This window comes from Gorilla gorilla, chromosome 4 (genome assembly GCF_029281585.2).
Source record: "Gorilla gorilla gorilla isolate KB3781 chromosome 4, NHGRI_mGorGor1-v2.1_pri, whole genome shotgun sequence".
In the NCBI taxonomy this organism is placed as follows: Eukaryota; Metazoa; Chordata; class Mammalia; order Primates; family Hominidae; genus Gorilla; species Gorilla gorilla.
The window spans coordinates 162,018,913-162,025,664 of record NC_073228.2 but is presented as its reverse complement, the minus strand read 5'-3'; the positions used below and the strand labels follow the sequence as shown (position 1 = coordinate 162,025,664).

Here is a 6,752-nt window from a genome sequence, read left to right as displayed (position 1 = left end):
TGAAAGGAAGAGTCTTTTTATAAAAGTATCTCAGATAATAAATTAAAACAAAAGATATAATTAAAATTTTACTATTTTTCAACCCCTAATGAATTGATGAATGTAGACATTGAGCATCTACCTCAACTAATACCAGAAAAGAGCAAAAAACAGGCATTATATACCTTCTGATGAAGACACAAGACCCAACACCACTTATAACCTCATTAAGGGATCCAACCAGTGTCAGATCAGACCTCTCAATCCAGGTCTCAATTTGCAAGAAATACAAAAGCGGGTTGAACCGCACCATGAATGAGCAGTCAAATATCCAGACTGCAGGAAACTTGACAAGTCAAATAGCCCAGGTTTGTCAACAGATAAATTATAAGAAAGAGAAAGAGGTGGACTAGAAAACCATAGGTTAAAAGAGACCTGAAAATCACATTAAGTTAAAAAATATACATAATATACATATATGGGCAAGACTAAACTATACAGTTTAGGGATGCATACTTGAATAATAAATCATAAATAAATACAAGAAAGTAGGCCAACTGCTGACTGCCACAGCCAGGATGAGACTTATGGGTCCCCTCCTGGGCTCCAGTGAGATCAGCCAGAAGGCTTTCTACTTCTTCTTCTCCCCTAGCCTCCCAGAAAGTGACATGCCCAGAGTCCCAAGTCCACTGACCTGGGGACCGGTGTGGCTGCCATAGCTGAGGATAGTGGGGATGTGGTAGCCAGCCCTGCCAAGAAGGACCAGGCTTGGCAAGGTGAACCTGCGACACTGCCCTCCTCACCACCGAGCAGAGCAGTTGATCTGTGTCCAGAGAAACATGGCCACAGCCCTGCTCAGACTCACACCTACAACATGGCCATGGGCTTTGGTGAGATTTGGAAAAAGCATCTCAGCAGAGAATTTGGGAAACCATATTTTATAAAGCTCATGTGATTTGTTGCAGTAGAAAGCAAGGATTACACTGTTTATCCTCTCCCACACCAAATATTCACCTGGACCTAGATGTGTGACATAAGAGATGTGAAAGATGTCATTCCAAGACAGGATCCATATCATGGACCCCCCCTCAAGCTCATGGGGTCTGCTTTAGTCTTCAAAGACCTGTTCCACCTCTGCCCAGTTTGGAAAACATTTATAAAGAGCTGTCTGCAGACATAGATGGCTTTGTTCATCCCAGCCATGGAGATGTATCTGGGTGGGTCAAACAAGGTGTTTTACTCAACGCTGTCCTCACTGTTCCAGCCCATCAAGCCAATTCTCATAAGGAGAGAGGCTGGGAGCAATCTCTGCTAATGCAACTGTGTCCTGGCTAAACCAGAACTCCAATGGCCTTGCTTTCTTGCTCTGGGGTTCTTATGCTCAGAAGAGGACAGTGCCATGGAGAGGAAGCGGCACCATGTACTTCAAACGTCTCATTCCTCCCTGTTGTCAGCGTATAGTGGTTTCTTTGGATGTAGACACTTTTCTAAGACCAATGAGCTGCTGCAGAAGTCAGGCAAGAAGCCTACTGACCGGAAGGAGCTGTGATCCTCAACTGAGAGGTAGTCTGTCTCCATTAATGGTTATTGAGAAACTGCTGTTAAAGTATTTGTCAGGTATGAAGTCGAATTGAAAATTTCCCTGTTGATTTTAAGTACTCTGCATGAGGGTGAAAAGCTTCTGTAAAGCAGCCATGAAACAGGCTGCCCAGGAATGGCCGCTTTGTCCAGGCAGACACAGCAAAGGCTATCACTTGACCAAATGACTTTCTCTGCAACACAGCTTTGGCCCAAAATACACACATTTCTCAGAAGACAGATGAGGTCAAATATTCACTTGGCTCTCTTTACCTCCTTTACCTGTATGGCTAAAGTGGGGAGACGTGCACCTTTAGGGACAGCCATAGTTCGGTGCCTTCTGCTCCCTGGTTTTGCCTGGTTAGACTTTCAGTTACAAGGTATTGGGGCATGTTTGCTTAGAAAGGCCCCCTTTTCTGGACAGGCACAGTGGCTCACGCCTGTAATCCCAATACTTTGGGAGGCCAAGGTGGGCAGATCACAAGGTCAAGAGATTGCAACCATCCTGGCCAACATGGTGAAACCCCATCTCTACTAAAAATACAAAAATTAGCTGGGCGTGGTGGCGCACGCCTGTAGTCCCAGCTACTCGGGAGGCTGAGGCAGGAGAATCGCTTCAACCCGGGAGGCAGAGGTTGCAGTGAGCCGAGATCTTGCCATTGCACTCCAGCCTGGCAACGGGGCGAGACTCCGTCTCAAAAAAAAAAAAAAAAGAAAGAAAAGAAAAGAAAAGCCCCCTTTGGCCAGCCTGGCAGGCATTCCAGTCTCTGCCAGGTACACAGCCCCCTTGATCTTTCAAGGAGTGAAGGAAGCATGAGGATGTTATACGAGTTTCTAGAAATCCAGCCCTGAAATTAGGGCCCAATTTCCTGATTGTAGCAGAGGTGAAGGTTTCTAAGGGATATTTGGTGTGAGCCTGAACAGACAGACAGGGGCTGAGAGAAGTGAGCTGGCTCTTGTTGTTATTCTTTGGGTGTTTTGTGGAATACACAGTGAAATTTAAACAAGGAAGAGGAAAAACAGGAATTTTTTTAATGGGAGGGGATGATTTTCTGCTAGAGTTATCCTGAGTTTGGATTTCTAAGGCAGCACAAGCTGCCAAATGCCGATTTTAATGAATTGAAATCACTTTGGGATATTTTTTCTGCCACACTGGAAAGTTTTAGTTTTTAAAAAATACTTATGCAGATATATATTTTTTTTCCCAATCCTTGTTTTTTTATTATTATTATTATACTTTAAGTTTTAGGGTACATGTGCACAATGTACAGGTTAGTTACATATGTATACATATGCCATGCTGGTGTGCTGCACCCATTAACTCGTCATTTAGCATTAGGTATATCTCCTAAAGCTATCTCTCCCCCCTCCCCCCACCCACAACAGTCCCCAGAGTGTGATGTTCCCCTTCCTGTGTCCATATGTTCTCATTGTTCAATTCCCATCTATGAGTGAGAATATGCGGTGTTTGGTTTTCTGTTCTTGCGATGGTTTACTGAGAATGATGATTTCCAATTTCATCCATGTCCCTACAAAGGACATGAACTCATCGTTTTTATGGCTGCATAGTATTCCATGGTGTATATGTGCCACATTTTCTTACTCCAGTCTATCACTGTTGGACATTTGGGTTGGTTCCAAGTCTTTGCTATTGTGAATAGTGCCACAATAAACATACATGTGCATGTGTCTTTATAGCAGCATGATTTATAGTCCTTTGGGTATATACCCAGTAATGGGATGGCTGGGTCAAATGGTATTTCTAGTTCGAGATCCCTGAGGAATTGCCACACTTACTTCCACAAGGGTTGAACTAGTTGACAGTCCCACCAACAGTGTAAAAGTGTTTCTGTTTCTCCACATCCTCTCTAGCACCTGTTGTTTCCTGACTTTTGAATGATTTCCATTCTAACTGGTGTGAAATGGTATCTCATTGTGGTTTTGATTTGCATTTCTCTGATGACCAGTGATGGTGAGCATTTTTTCATGTGTTTTTTGGCTGCATAGATGTCTTCTTTTGAGAAGTGTCTGTTCATGTCCTTTGCCCACTTTTTGATGGGGTTGTTTGTTTTTTTCTTGTAAATTTGTTTGAGTTCATTGTAGATTCTGGATATTAGCCCTTTGTCAGATGAGTAGGTTGTGAAAATTTTCTCTCATTTTATAGGTTGCCTGTTCACTCTGATGGTAGTTTCTTTTGCTGTGCAGAAGCTCTTTAGTTTAATTAGATCCCATTTGTCAATTTTGGCTTTTGTTGCCATTGCTTTTGGTGTTTGAGACATGAAGTCCTTGCCCATGGCTATGTCCTGAATAGCAATTCCGAGGTTTTCTTCTAGGGTTTTTATGGTTTTAGGTCCAACGTTTAAGTCTTTAATCCATCTTGAATTAATTTTTGTATAAGGTGTAAGGAAGGGATCCAGTTTCAGCTTTCTACATATGGCTAGCCAGTTTTCCCAGCACCATTTATTAAATAGGGAATCCTTTCCCCGTTGCTTGTTTTTCTCAGGTTTGTCAAAGATCAGATAGTTGTAGATATGCGGCATTATTTCTGAGGGCTCTGTTCTGTTCCATTGATCTATATCTCTGTTTTGGTACCAGTACCATGCTGTTTTGGTTACTGTAGCCTTGTAGTATAGTTTGAAGTCAGGTAGCATGATGCCTCCCACTTTGTTCTTTTGGCTTAGGATTGACTTGGTGATGCGGGCTCTTTTTTGGTTCCATATGAACTTTAAAGTAGTTTTTTCCAATTCTGTGAAGAAAGTCATTGGTAGCTTGATGGGGATGGCATTGAATCTATAAATTACCTTGGGCGGTATGGCCATTTTTATGATATTGATTCTTCCTACCCATGAGCATGGAATGTTCTTCCATTTCTTCGTATCCTCTTTTATTTCATTGAGCAGTGGTTTGTAGTTCTCCTTGCAGAGGTCCTTCACGTCCCTTGTGAGTTGGATTCCTAGGTATTTTTTTCTCTTTGAAGCAATTGTGAATGGGAGTTCACTCATGATTTGGCTCTCTGTTTGTCTGTTATTTGTGTATAAGAATGCTTGTGATTTTTGTACATTGATTTTGTATCCTGAGACTTTGCTGAAGTTGCTTATCAGCTTAAGGAGATTTTGGGCTGAGACAATGGGGTTTTCTAGATATACAATCATGTCATCTGCAAACAGGGACAATTTGACTTCCTCTTTTCCTAATTGAATACCCTTTATTTCCTTCTCCTACCTAATTGCCCTGGCCAGAACTTCCAACACTATGTTGAATAGGAGTGGTGAGAGACGGCATCCCTGTCTTTTGCCAGTTTTCAAAGGGAATGCTTCCAGTTTTTGCCCATTCAGTATGATATTGGCTGTGGGTTTGTCATAGATAGCTCTTATTATTTTGAGATACATCCCATCAATATCTAATTTATTGAGAGTTTTTAGCATGAAGCATTGTTGAATTTTGTCAAAGGCCTTTTCTGCATCTATTGAGATAATCATGTGGTTTTTGTCTTTGGTTCTGTTTATATGCTGGATTACATTTATTGATTTGCCTATATTGAACCAGCCTTGCATCCCAGAGATGAAGCCCACTTGATCATGGTGGGTAAGCTTTTTGATGTGCTGCTGTATTCGGTTTGCCAGTATTTTACTGAGGATTTCTGCATCAATGTTCATCAAGGATATTGGTCTAACATTCTATTTTTTGGTTGTGTTTCTGCCCGGCTTTGGTATCAGTATGATGCTGGCCTCATAAAATGAGTTAGGGAGGATTCCCTCTTTTTCTATTGATTGGAATAGTTTCAGAAGGAATGGTACCAGTTCCTCCTTGTACCTCTGGTAGAATTCAGCTGTGAATCCATCTGGTCCTGGACTCTTTTTGGTTGGTAAGCTATTGATTATTGCCCCAATTTCAGAGCCTTTTATTGGTCTATTCAGAGAGTCAATTTCTTCCTGGTTTAGTCTTCGGAGGGTGTATGTGTCGAGGAATTTATCCATTTCTTGTAGATTTTCTAGTTTATTTGCATAGAGGTGTTTGTAGTATTCTCTGATGGTCATTTGTATTTCTGTGGGATCGGTGGTGATATCCCCTTTATCATTTTTTATTGCATCTATTTGATTCTTCTCTCTTTTCTTCTTTATTAGTCTTGCTAGCGGTCTATCAATTTTGTTGATCCTTTCAAAACACCAGCTCCTGGATTCATTAATTTTTTGAAGGGTTTTTTGTGTCTCTATTTCCTTCAGTTCTGCTCTGATTTTAGTTATTTCTTGCCTTCTGCTAGCTTTTGAATGTGTTTTCTCTTGCTTTTCTAGTTCTTTTAATTGTGATGTTAGGGTGTCAATTTTGGATCTTTCCTGCTTTCTCTTGTGGGCATTTAGTGCTATGAATTTCCCTCTACACACTGCTTTGAATGTGTCCCAGAGATTCTGGTATGTTGTGTCTTTGTTCTTGTTGGTTTCAAAGAACATCTTTATTTCTGCCTTCATTTCATTATGTACCCAGTAGTCATTCAGGAGCAGGTTGTTCAGTTGCCATGTAGTTGAGTGGTTTTGAGGGAGTTTCTTTATCCTGAGTTCTAGTTTGATTGCACTGTGGTCTGAGAGACAGTTTGTTATAATTTCTGTTGTTTTACATTTGCTGAGGAGAGCTTTACTTCCAACTATGTGGTCAGTTTTGGAATAGGTGTGGTGTGGTGCTGAAAAAAATGTATATTCTGTTGATTTGGGGTGGAGAGTTCTGTAGATGTCTGTTAGGTCCACTTGGTGCAGAGCTGAGTTCAATTCCTGGATATCCTTGTTAACTTTCTGTCTCATTGATCTGTCTAATGTTGACAGTGGGGTGTTAAAGTCTCCTATTATTAATGTGTGGGAGTCTAAGTCTCTTTGTAGGTCACTCGGGACTTGCTTTGTGAATCTGGGTGCTCCTGTATTGGGTGCATATATATTTAGGATAGTTAGCTCTTCTTGTTGAATTGCTCCTTTTACCATTACGTAATGGCCTTCTTTGTCTCTTTTGATCTTTGTTGGTTTAAAGTCTGTTTTATCAGAGACTAGGATTGCAACCCCTGCCTTTTTTTGTTTTCCATTTGCTTGGTAGATCTTCCTCCATCCTTTTATTTTGAGCCTATGTGTGTCTCTGCACGTGAGATGGGTTTCCTGAATACAGCACACTGATGGGTCTTGACTCTTTATCCAATTTGCCAGTCTGTGTCTTTT

The 6,752-nt window shown here is 41.2% G+C and overlaps 1 pseudogene; it reads left to right on the top strand.

Annotated features, from left to right (window-relative positions):
- Nucleotides 1-557: 557 nt before the first annotated feature.
- Nucleotides 558-1,528, top strand: LOC101137831 (uracil-DNA glycosylase-like; annotated as a pseudogene).
- Nucleotides 1,529-6,752: the final 5,224 nt, after the last annotated feature.